The sequence below is a fragment of the Onychomys torridus genome, chromosome 18 (assembly GCF_903995425.1).
Source record: "Onychomys torridus chromosome 18, mOncTor1.1, whole genome shotgun sequence".
Classification (NCBI taxonomy): Eukaryota; Metazoa; Chordata; class Mammalia; order Rodentia; family Cricetidae; genus Onychomys; species Onychomys torridus.
In genome coordinates this window covers 34,101,680-34,115,135 of record NC_050460.1, presented here as the reverse complement: position 1 = coordinate 34,115,135, position 13,456 = coordinate 34,101,680, and the positions used below count along the sequence as shown (strand labels likewise).

The following is a 13,456-nucleotide window of genomic DNA, read 5'->3' as shown; positions in this document are numbered from 1 at the left end:
CTTAAGCTGTAGATTTCAGGGAAAAAAAAATCTCATTAATTTTTGCTTGATTAAATAGGAATGTTAGTTCTAATCCATCTAATCAAAATATATTTCTGGAGGACTAAACAGACTTATTTGGAGAGACACAGATGACTGAGAGCAGGGGCTTCTGAGGAGCCCTTTAGGAGAGATCAGTAAGGATATTTGTCCCCACAATCGCTTTTCCCACTGAAGCTGAACTCTTCTGAGTCTCTTCGATCCAGGCAGTGGCCTTTCCTGTGAGTTTTGGGGCACACTGGTTTAGAGTCGCTGACTGGTCATGTGTGAGGAGAAGCAGAGGTGGGCAGTTCATCGATTCCACTAGCTTGGAGAATGAGCTGGTTCACTACAATACTGCCAGCACCCAGAACCATGGTACATGCCAATGACTGGAATAAGATCAAGAATGAAGGGGTGGATGGGTAGACTGCAAGATGGATGAACGGAGAAAACAAGTGTGGGACCCATGAAGGAAAATGGGGTTCTCAATTTCATTAAGATCTGAAGAGTTCTCTCAAATCTGGGCTGCAGATTAAATGCATGATAGGACAGTGGGTGGGGTGAGGTAGGGGGTGGGAGGTGGGGGAAGACAACTAAACACCTGTAAGAACTAAGAGAGAGAGAGACAGAGACAGAGAGGTAGAGGGAGAGAGAGAGAGACAAAGAGAGAGGGGGAGGGAGAAAGAGAGAGACTGAGAGAGATATAGAGAGACAGAGACAAAGAGAGGTGGGGGAGGGGGGAGGGGGGAGGGGGAAGGGAGGGAGGGAGGGAGGGAGGAGAGAGAGAGAGAGAGAGAGAGAGAGAGAGAGAGAGAGAGAGAGAGATTCTTAATACTAGTTGTTTTAACCAAATGGTTTTAAACTTCAGCAATGAGATTCTATTAGTTGTGACGTCTTCCAGACACCATATTCCTCCTGAGTCTGAGATGGTTCCAGCGAACCCACATTCTGGCCTTCATGAGACAGACTAAACAAGTTAGGAGACTTTTCTCTCAGAACCACAAAGGGAAAAATGATGACTCATTCCTGGAATTCCCCCAACACTGGGAATCCATGCTTCAATCTGTGGATAATTCAAGGAAAATAAAAGGATATGACCCAGTTGGATAGGAAGCTTACCCACAAAATGTATTTTGCCATATTAATATCCCCAAGATAGAGACATGAGCAGTCTAGAAAAATGCTATTCAGAGAAATATAATGCAACCCACACACGTAATTTAAAATATCTAGAAGTGGGCCAACAAGATGGCGGAGGATACAGATGCCTACAGCAGGGGTTGATGATGAAAGTTCCTGGATTCCACAATGCATTAAGAGAGAACAAACTCCTCTGGCTTCCACATCCATGCTGTGACCCTGATACACCTGCACTCACACAGAGATAAAATAAATTAAAAAAAATCTAGAAGACACATGTTTAGAAGATGATATAGATGAATGTAATTTTGGTCAGATATTTAATTTTAATCAACATATCAAAATGTCATCATTCCAACATGTAATAAACATGAAACATGTTAGTAGGATACTTCATATTCTTTTTTCCCACCCGAATCTTTAAAAATCTAATGTATATCTTAAACTTATGATGGAGCTTAACCACAGCTCAGATCTCAGAAGCTCAGTAGCTACCCCTTTGTGGGGGGCTCGGGTTATTTTATTTGATGCCTATTTTCTTTGAGTTTCTGTGACACTTTGAATGAGACTATCATTGACAGGGTACCTGCCACCTCACTCCCAGGATGATTGCCTAGTGCTGGCCTTCCAAACATCATTTACAATACAGTAGTAGTCTTAGAGGAAGCCATGTGATCAGGGGAGCCCAACAGACTCCTGCTCTGGGAATCATTTTCAGAAGTTGGATGGGACAGGAGAGGAAGTGGTGGGGTGCTCTGCCTCTCTTTCCTGAAGTTTCTAGGATGTCATTCTGAGTCTCTTCCCATTATGAGTTGAGGCTGTCTCAGGATGGGGCCATGAAGAGACAAGATCATCACTTAAGATATCTGTGAACCAACCATCCCATAGACGAGCTACGGAAATAAAGCTAAGACTGTCCTTACCCATAATGGAGGGGAAGGTACTCAGGGAATTCCAATAAATGTGTCAGAGGGACAAAGAAACAAAACACAATGGCTCCATGCCCCGAGGCTCAGTTCGGCTCTCTATTGGTTTAGCTCCCAGTTCCATTTCTTCTCAGTCTTCGCTCACATGTGTAGACTAATCTGAGTTGGGTTTCACAAATAGCACACACACACACACACACACACACACACACACACACACCCCGCATTGTTCAGATCCTGCAAGTGAGGCAATATGCCAAGCCTCAGAGGGAACACTGGGGCACTCAACAGGCAGGGCCTGCATCTTCTAAGCTTTATCAGTGCCATGCAGCTCCCATCCCCTGCCAAGGTCACCATGTGGCTTCAGATCTTTGTCCTCACACCTCTGTCCTGGGGATAGACTTGCACTAGGGGGTCAAGTGGCTCCATTTGCTGCTGAAGCCTGCAGCTCTCCTCTGTTCCCACCCTTAAGAAGCAGGATGGGCCAGACTTTGCCTTTCCACCAAGCTCTAAGTGGCCTCTCTGTCACTGCCTAAGAGGCCTATCCTGAAACACCAACATCTCAATCCATCTAAGCACCAAAGGAGAGGTTCTAGACCCAAGGCGATAGGCACAAGGGTGACAACCCTGTCCTTGGCATAGGTGGGAGATTTTCCCTCTACAATAATGTCTACATTTGGCCAAAGAATTGTCACTCGGGGAATCCATGAGCCGCCACTTGGCACCCTGTGGGAACAGCTGGGTCTGGCCTCAGTGGCACTGTGAACAGTAGTGTACTCAAAGGGACATACACGTGCTGTGCAGTTTTATAGAGACAAAACACTAGTCTTCCTTTAGTTTGGGCACTGTGCTCTCGTGAGCAAGTTCCTGGTAGAATCAGAGAGCCCTGCTTTCAGGTGGCAGCCGAGCACGACACTCTCTCAACGACACTTCATTCACTGTAGCAACAATGGGCGGTGTCTCGAAATCTCAGACGCCCTCCTCAGAACCCGAGGGGTTGCAGCTGGGGCGCCTTCACTCTGTGTCACACAGGAGACAGAGTTTCTAAGACTGGCCATTGAAAATCCATGGCTCAAATGATTGATTCCCGCTCCCCTCCGAAAGCCCAGTGTGCTAATGACTGCTTCCTGTCTTAAGGGATATGGAAAGATAAATGAGTGAGTTCACACTGAGACGCTTAATGGCCTTTTATAAAACCCATTCAACCCTTGTCCAAGCCATCTGTGCTAATCTTCATTATCAAAGTGAGTGACCAGAGAACTGCTTAGTCAAGTCTGCCTGTAGGTGTGTCGTGAGGATATTTCTAGAAAGGCAGTATGTAGCTGAGGATGCCCTAGAGCTCCGGGCCCTCCTGCCTCTACCTCCCAGGTGTGAGGAGCATGCATGGACACCTCCACACCTGATTTCTTTTCTTTCTGTAGAGGACAGGTGTAGAGCTGGTATTCATTGGTCTTTGTGATTTCTTTTTGTTCCGCCATTCTTAGGAAGTTCTTTATTCTTAGAGTCTCACAAATGTTTCTATTTTTTATTTTCTTCTGTGTTTCCAAAAGAGAAAGAATGTCACCGCTAGATGGGTCTGGAACTTAGTGCTGACTATATAGGGTACGGTGAGGATGTAAATTTGCAGATTTTGTGTTTCCAAGAGTCTTTCCATGAATGTTGCAGGACCACCTTTCCCCACAGGACTTCTTTTCCTCAACTTTTTACAGACAACAGCACCTTTGAGGGGAAGCATACTATTTTCACACCTCCCCTCCCTCCCTCCCTTCCTCCACCACCCATCCATACCCCTGTTAGTGACCCCAGTAAGGACTCATTGGCTCACCAGAGAGTGCCTTCAGTTCAATGGTTGCTTTGGTCTGCTGTGGGTTCCCTCTCTGGGTAAGTAGACATGTGTATCTCCTCAGGAAAAGTCTCCCACATGACACCCATGTGCAAGGAAACCCATACTCCTGCCAGGAAACAAGGTAAGGGCTTGAGGTGACCCATAGCAGCTACTCCCTGAGTACTGAGTGGACAGTACTCCTGAGCACCACAGGCTCCCCCCCCCCCCCCCCAGATACAGAACTTGGGAGAACAAAGCAGAGCAACCGGGAACATGTAGCAATAAATTTTTTCCCAGAAAAAAAAAATTTTGAACTTGCTCACAGTTGAGAGAGGGGCTTATACATATGGAAAGTGTGTTGATTATGGGAATACTGAAGGAAAATCATTTCCAGCTCCACATCCGTGCATCCATAGATTGGGCATGTCTCCCGCTTGTTGCTTCCTGCAAACAATTCTTGGGCTCTCAACTACTAAGGCTGAAAAGATTACTGCTTCAGCCTATGCTGGCATCGGTATGCTCTGTCCTTCAAAGGGGGCTTTTGAAGGGACTGGAGTTAGTCTTCGCTGGCTCAGCAGGTAAGGGCTCATGCTGCTCTTCCAGAGGACCCACATTCAATACCTAGCACCCACAGGTTATGAACCACTTGTAGCTCCAGTTCCAACACCCTCTTCTGACCTCAGTGAGCATTGCATGTATGTGGCGCAATGCAGGCAAAACAAAAATAAACACATAAAATAAAAATAAACAAGTCATTGTAAAAGGCAGGTAGGAGGCTTTGAAAACACAAAGCATTCCCTAGATACAGTATGGACTCTTTTACAGGGAGCTAGGTTAGTTCCTGCCCGATGTAGGGGGACTGAGCTTCTGGAAATTCCCTTTCACCAGTCATTTTCATTTCTTTAAAATCCTCTTTGGATCCTAGAGTGGTTAAAAGTTCAGTTCTGAACCAGATCCTGCCCTCTCCAGAAGAACTGCCAGTGACCTCACGCTCCTAACCTTAGTCCCTATAGTTCTGGAACATTATTTACATGATCCTGAAACCACAACCTTAAAAAACAAAACCCTGATAATGTTGAAAAAACAAAGAAACCAAAAAAAATAAAAAATAAAAAAACACCACATTATCAGGGCAGAGTCGGGAATGTGTGAATAACTGGAACACTCCAGGCCCACCCACACCACCAGGGCCTGCCCTGGCTTCTGCGAAGGGAAAGTCCTGAGGACGCCACTCCTCAATGATGCCAGACTCACTAAAGTTAAAACTATGACCCATGGTCCCATTCTTCATGGTTCTTTCCCCTTTCCTTCTGGCTTCCTCCTTTCCCCTCACCCCTACCAAAGACACATCTCCCTGAATCTTTCTCTGATCTGTAGCTTCCTCATGATTCAATAAAACAGAAGTGGACTTAAGACCACTGAAACTACTCCTGAATGTACAGGAAAACAGAACAAAACAAAACAAAAAACCCCCAAACTCCATCGATCTTCTCAGCTTTCTTTTTCTTTTCTTTTTTCTTTTTCTTTTTGGTTTTCGAGACAGGGTTTCTCTGTGTAGCTTTGGAGCCTGTCCTGGGTCTCGCTTTGTAGACCAGGCTGGCCTCGAACTCACAGAGCTCCACCTGGCTCTGCCTCCCGAGTGCTGGGCTTAAAGGTGTGCACCACCTCCACCCCGCCCTTCTCAGCTTTCTTATGCCTTCATGTGTTGCTAAAGCTTTCTGGTTACTCTTGAAGTCAACATAGAACATGAAGAGGCCTTTGAGACTCACAAACATCCCACCCTGCTGAGCAGTCCCCCATGAGCTCATGAATTTAAAAAGACTTTGTTTTGTATTTACAGATCCATTTCATTTCATTGTGATTCAATAGCTGTTAGAGGGATTGTATAATTGTAGCCACTTTTAAAGAGAAGTTCAGCGGCATCATTTTGTCTTATAAAGAGAACTGCAGGATAAGAAGAGAGCCATGTGATATTTTTATCAGCATCATTCTCTTTGTCCTTTTGACTCATCCTCAACTTCAGCTTTCTGGATAAGGCAGCAGCAACTGTGTCACTAGCCCCTTCAGGTCAAATTCCCAAAGAGAACACCACGGCCATTATTATCTCTCAGACGGCAGAAGCTTGAAAGGTTCACAGATAAAATTATATATAACAAATGTTTCATTTCCTTTCCAAGTGTGCATTTCGGGGAAAACAAGAGAGAAACTAAATGTCTCAGCAGCACACATCAGAAGGTTCTCCAGTCAAAGCTTACAATGAGTGGCTGATGGCCTTGGTTTAATGAGGTCATATTTTCTGTGTGATCTCAGGCAAATGGCTGAACATTTCTGGCCCTTGGATTGTAGCATAGGTTGACTGTCCCCTCAAACATTTACATTGAAATTTAGCTGCCATTGTAATGGTAGTAGTAGGTGGAGCTTGCAGGGGTGATTGGGTCATGAGGGTCCCACCCCTTATCACAACAGCACATGTCTGATTAAAGGGTGAGGCCAGCTGCCCCCACTCTGCCCCAGTGCTCACCGACCCTCTGTCTTCCATCATGGGAGGAACTGCAGCATTGTGCCCTGGACTTGCCAACCTCAAGAATCATTACCCAAATCAGCTCTAGCATTTATTATTTAACTAAATGTTTAGAATTACATTTCTAAACACGCAGCAGAAAGTGGATCAAGCTAGTCTGCAAGTTATAAAGTGAGGAGAATGTCGAGGAGCCAATGGTTAATACCGTCAACGCCTTTCCAACAGTGAATGACACAGGTACATTTTTCATTAAATGACACAAATCCTGCCCAAAGGCCAAGGCCCAGCTGCCAAGACACTTCAGGTGAATGACCTGCTAATAAAATTCTTATTTTATGCTACAGAATCTCAAAATGCTTTATTCTTAGAACTCATAAAAATAGTTTAAATAACTTAAGGACACGGATAATTGTTCTTTCAGTGACAAAAATACTCTTTTTTTAACTTAAAAAAAAGGCTTATTGTTATTCTTGGTAGTCAATGGCACAAGAGTTGTTATTAGGAGGGAAAAAATCCTGACAGCTTTGAGTTAACGCCTACACACAGCGGATGTCATTTAATTTAAAAGTACAAACACACACAAAGGCAGAGGAGATGTCTTTTTAAAACCATCCCCTCTTCAAAATTTGCAGATGTCTTTCAAAACCCTACACAATATTTTTAGTTTATTTATAGAACTTAAGTAGTTTAAACACACTTTATGTAAAACTTAATGCTTTAAACTGAAAACTTTCTCTCCCCCCTCTGCATATTCTAGAAAAGTAAAATATTCCATTGCATCTCTTAATTATTAGAGATGTTTCTACTGAGGAATTTTCTGTAAACGTCAGAACAGAAACACACAGAGGACCCCAAGTGTCCTGGATGTCAGAATGCTGTGGGTCCCACAACTGCCGAGACTGTATAGCCAAACCTGTGACACAGCCTTAGGACTTCAGTTCCTGATGCACCCAGGGCAGGAAAGCCATGGGATTGGGCTTCTTGGGTGTCACAGGCATTCTCTGCTCCAGAAATTCTAGAATTGTTAGGATGACCCATTCTTGTTGAAAGTTCCTCTGCTACAGTGAGGACCCAGTTGAGGCTGAGAGCGAGAACCCTGGTGTGGGTTCCTGTGGGCTGATCCTGTCCTCTAAAGAGCTCTACTCTTACAGAAGCAGTCTTCCTCACAGCCAGTCTGCATTGAAGGGGGACAGTCAGGCGCATGCAGCATTCACACAAGGCCATGTTGGCAAGCTCCATGCCCAAGAACATAGCAACCCAGCAGGGCTGACATCAGCTGGTCATAGCACAGGCCAGACCAGTGACTACCCACAGCCTGGGCACTGAACATCACTCAGTAAGCTTTCTGACAGTCGGTTTTCATGACAGGGAACACCCAATGGCTTCTACACCAACAAATGTGCTGGGTCTATCTATTTCCAGCCAGTGCTACATTGGCCCTGAAAGATTGTATACCCAGACAGGGCCACATATAAAAAATAGAACTCTCACTATAAGCTTGCAGGACCCAGTCCAGGGCCCCAGCCTGCATTATATCAGACTTGCAGAAGTCACACCACTATGTAACAATAATCCCTGAAGCCAAGTAAGACTTGATAAGGAGCAACCTGCCAGATGAGTTGGTTTTGTGTTCCCATTTCTAATTTAGGACCAACCAGAAAAACCAAGTGTGCACTCCCAACTTGTCACACAATTGACCCCTTTCTAGTTAACCCTGCCCCCTCCCCGATTGGCTCTTCTGTACCAATCATCTCCATTCAGGGAACACCCCCAAACCTTTTCTTTCTTTCCCTATAAACTTTTCTCCCCTTGGGGGCAGTGGCCAACTTCCTTACTGTACTAAGGGGTAATAAGTCTTCACCCTCCTCCCTTGGGAGTCTTTCTTTATCCCAACAGGACAAGCTCTCTAATGCCTTCCTCACTCTCACTTCATTATCTACATTTCTATCCAAAGCACTGAGGACAATTTAACAAATTCTAATGAAGACATCGGACATGTCTCCAGAAAAATGAACCTCTTCTGTCTCCTCCAGGTAGAGCAAGTGACCCATCTGGAAAGCGTTGGTGGTAAATAGTCACTGATGTAGATTCAGAACAATCGGAGGTGCCCCATACTCATCTGGGGATATGGAATATTGTAAGGTACTAGCCTCTAAGCCAGCGGTTCTCAACTGTAAGTCATGGCTCCTTTGTGGTGGGAGTGGGGTGGGGGGTGGGAGGGAGGGTTGAACGACCTTTTCACAGAGGTCACATATCAGATATTTACATTACAATTCCTTACAGTAGCAAAATTACAGTTATGATGCAGCAATGAAATAATTTTATGGTTGGGGGTCACCATAACATGAGGAACTAACTGTATTAAAAGGTTGCAGCATTAGGAAGGTTGAGAACCATTTCTCTAAGGCAAATTGCCATCATCTTCATGAGGTCAAAGGTGCCTACTTGTGAGAAACCATCTCCACTGGACTTGTTCTGTGGACTTCTGACATCCCCTCTTAAAAGGAGGGGTAAACAGAAACATTGAACCCACGGCTAGAATCCAGCCACCTCTCCCAGCCATTTGTATGTAACTCTGCCCTAATTGCATGCAGCTTCTGGGGCTCTGGGTAGGGCTAGAGTATACAGGGTAGGGAAAACTAGGGAAAGGGGGGTCCACCTAGTCAGCTATGGGGTAGCCATCATCCATGCTGGGTGAAGACTTTCCAGGGCAACTGCTTTGGGAGTCACATGTTGCTGCCAATAACCCCACACCCAGGATTCTATGTAAGCCAAATAAACCCATTGGTTCCCCTGAGGGAATGGTGGTAGGCTTGTAATTTGGCTTTGTCATAGGGACATTAGGAGGGGGTAGTGAATGTTCACATATCCTCCAAGGAAAGAATCCTTGAGAAAGTGGAAGGGGGCGGGTTTCCTCAATCATACTCTTACTACTTCAGTTTTTACTACTGATATACATCAGTGTCTCAACCCATACTTTTACAGTTGTAAGGCCAGCAAGGAATGTGCAGAAGCTTTTCATAATCACAGGCTCCTCAGGACTGCTGGAGGTTGAACAAGCAAAGGTGAACATTTGTATTTTTGAAACAGGGTCTCACGTAGCCCAGGTTGGACTCAAACTTGCCACTCAGTTGTGGATGACTTTGAACTTCTGATCAGCTTGCTTCTACCTCTCATGTGCTTTCATTACAGGCATGTGCCAATATGCCTGGTTTATGTCATGCTATGGATCACATCCAGGACTTTATGCATGCTAGGCAAGATAGGGTAGTAGCAGGATACAGGTGATATGAAGGGGAAATGGGAAAATAGGGGGAGGTTAATTGGGGATCAGGTAGAGAGGTATAGAAAAGGAATAGAAGGGAGAAGGGACTTAAAAATAACACCAAGGATGTTTGATATATGAATATAATATGATGTATTTAGTGAAATCATACCAATTGAGATGATAATATTCCCCCCAAGAACCATAGATTATTTAACAAAAACTTTAGTAATAGGTATAAGAAACCTTTCAAGTGGTTGGTCCAGGGAGCCTAAGACACTCTGAAAACAATAAAGCCTATTGCTATTTACCTTGGTTGCCTCCCAAAAGCTAAAGGTAAGTCTCTATTGCTGAAGACACCATACACTTTGGACATAGGACTCAGAGGATTTGACGGGGAACAGCCCCCAAAGCCACCTCCCTGAGGACTGGATTTCATAGTGCCAGAGATGTGATGTGCAAGACCAGAATGGCCAGGTGTCCCTAGAAGATGCAACAGTGGACTTAAAGTTTGGATGTAACCAACAGCTATATAATTGGACTCAAGGCCTTCTTAATAGGAGGGAAATCATTCCTGGTGCTGTAAACCTAGTCAGCTTCTCATGTCTAGCAAGGGCATGGGTCTTAGAGGAGAACCTACTATGGCCATTTTCCTAAACCAATATAATTCCTAACTGCATTCCAAACACTCATCCTTATGTCAACAGATAAGTGTGGCCCTTCCCATTTACCAAAGAAGCTTCTTTGGAGCAGTAGCAGGAGACCACTAAAGAAAGCCACAACCAGTCAAATGCAGAGAACAACTGACCCTGGGGTGCCCAGACCCAAACAGGTACATCTACAACACAACTCCTGCCTCTAAGGTTCAGGGGACATCCTGAAAGAGGGGCCAGCAGGACTGGACGAGCCAGAGGACCACCAAGTCTGCTATGAGATTGGGCCTTCTCACAGCACCAGAGGAGCAACACCCACAAAAATCTCAGCAGCATGACTGCCTCCACGAGACCGACTTGACATCCCAACACAGATGGGAAAATCTTGCAGGGCTGCACTCCTAGATGAAAGGCTCCAAGAAATGAATGCTGCTGAGAGAGGGGAAATTAGGCTTCCCCAGGAATTGATGGTTAGCCCTAGAAACATGTGTGTGTGTGTGTGTGTGTGTGTGTGTGTGTGTGTGTACATACAGACAACACTGAATGGATTCAGCAGGCTGTAGTTCTATGTTGCTTTGTCTATATGTATATGGAACGTAACAACAAGGTTATAGAGAGGGAGGCTGGGAATTTGGGTGGGGGGCAGACATGGGAGGAGAGGGAGAAAGGAGCAGGAGGGAAGGAATGATGTAATTATATTTAAATGTTTAAACTGGTAAATTCTTGAGTAGCATTTACATCTCCTTATTTGTTTTAACTCTCTGAAAACCGGTGTTCCAAGTGTGAAGTCTGTATTTAGGAAGAATCATCAAAACGTTGACTAGTCATAGCTCTGAACTCTCTGAACATCTCAGATGAAGGTCCGCTAAGGTTTGAGTTGGTTTCTTAAGCTTCATGTGTTGACTTAACCCTTCCGGAAGCTGTTTGGGGAAGTAGGTCACCATGCATTAGCCAAGTAGTAGACTCCTGATTTAAAAAAAATAAAAAGATGAGCATGGCTTCCTTGCTTTTTCCCTTCTACCCTGGTATTAGGCAGTACCAAGGCTCTCACCATATGCCAGACTTCCTAACAACTGGAATTATAAGACAAGTACATTTCTGTTTATTACAAATTCCAGTCTCAGGTAGTCTGTTACAATAACAGAAAATGGCCTAGTGCAGGTTTGGGACATGAGTACTAAATCTCTCCAGTATCCCATTACATACTTAACACAGCGCTCAGCACAGTGATGCTGTGGATATCGCTCTGTGTAAATAAAGTTCTGATTGGCCAGTGGTCAGGCAGGAAGTATAGGTGGGACAAGAGAGAAGAGAATTCTGGGATATAGAAGGCTGGGGAGAGACACCGCCAGCCGCCACCATGAGAAACAACATGTAAAGACACTGGTAAGCCACACGCCATGTGGCAAAGTATAGATTAACAGAAATGGGTTAATTTAAGATAGAAAAGGTAGATAACACGCAGCCTGCCACGGCCATACAGTTTATAAACAATATAAGTTTCTGTGTGCTTTCTTGGTTGGGTCTGAGCAACTGTGGGACTGGCGGGTAAGAGAGATTTGTCCTGACTGTGGGCCAGGCAGGAAAACTCTAGCTACACAGTGAGAACCTGACAAATGCTGGGCCCATGGGAGATAGTTAAATCACTTTGTTGTGTAGGGGGCCAATGCCAACCGTATGTTAGCTGGCTCAGCATTGACAAAAGAACCATCAGATTGGGCAAGGCTGTGAGCTTGCGTCAAGTGACAGTTGACAGGACCCCAAGAATCTGCGCATCATGGACTATCTTGGCAGGTCAGGTGCCCCTCTAAACCCATCGTTCTGTTTGCTTATCTTGTCTTCCCCGAGTATCAAGCCACTTTCTGTTTCCTGGGTGACCACAGAACAAAGGACAAAAGGGCTAGACTACCTCAGCTCAGGAATGGGTTATCGAAACATCACTTCCCACTTTCCAGTCTATCCGGACAACTAACTGATGAGGCAATATCAGAAGTTCTGAGAGGGAGGTGGTTCAAGTGGGCATCTCCTATCACCTCACCCTGAGTCCTGATATTGTAGACAGGCTGATCAATGTCACTGTTTTCTTCCAAGGAAATGGAACACCGGGCTTTCTTAATCAAGAGAAAGCTCATATTAATAAGAATTTGGAAAGCACTTCAGTCTACATTGCTCCCTCTTTGTTTGATATAAATGTTAAGAAATAACTGAAAAGATGGGTCAATTGCAAAACTCAGTACACAGGATATCAAAATACCCAAAGCATACAGGAAAACAAAAAAAAAACAAAAAAAACAAAAAACTTCAAAGTGAGCTGTTTTCTCTGAGACTGATACAATAGCCTCACATGACAGCTCTGGTTACCTGGTTACCTGTTTATCAGAAATATGTGCTTGCCCACCCCCGACCAAACAATAAACTAAATCACTGTTGGCGGCCTGATTTTAAAATGTGTGTACCAACAGCAGGAGTGCAGGTAGGGTGGAGATAGCCAGCGATTAAAACTCGAACCGAGGAGAGACTTCGGACTCTGATCAGAAAAATGGATGAAATATCCAGATGAGGCTGATCAACTGGGGATACCAGGAGAGGGACACCAGCATTTCCCAGCCCTTTGAGAACCAGCTTCGGACTGAATCATCTTATCAAAACGTATGGTGGTTGTTTTTTGTTTGTTTGTTTGTTTGTTTTGTTTTGTTGTTTTTTTTGTTTTTTATAAAAGAATGCAAGTAGAGTTTATAAAAATAAAATGTACTGGATGTCCTTGCTGAGAGAAGGAACGGGCCTCGGAACCTCATGGTCAGTGACATTGCCTCACTGTAGATAATTTGATGGTGTTTAGGTGTTGATCACTTCCCAAAGACACCAGGTGCAACCCAAAGGTGTGCACACATCACCTCAGAGAATCTTCAGAACAGCATGAAGAACCAGGTTCAACTATTACACCCATTATTTCACAGAGCAAGCAATGCTGGCTGGACATAAGCAACTTTCCAAGATGCTTGGCAGAAGTAGACCCAAGATTTAACTCCAGGCAGCCAGTTCCAAATCCTATTCTGGAGCCCCAGCTGCTTGCATACCATCCCTGGGCTTACAGTGTCCTGCATG

General features: G+C 44.7%; 1 protein-coding gene across 3 annotated transcripts in view; it reads right to left on the bottom strand.

Moving 5' to 3' along the window:
• Npas2 (neuronal PAS domain protein 2) overlaps positions 1-13,456 on the bottom strand; it is a 178,891-nt gene that overhangs the window by 147,133 nt on the left and 18,302 nt on the right. The window contains exon 2 of one of the 3 annotated variants that reach the window (XM_036167234.1): positions 3,913-4,039. The exons of the other annotated variants lie outside the window; for them this stretch is intronic. The gene's annotated coding sequence lies outside the window, so the exon portion shown is untranslated. The remainder of the gene's footprint in view (positions 1-3,912; positions 4,040-13,456) is intronic. 3 annotated transcript variants of the gene reach the window in all.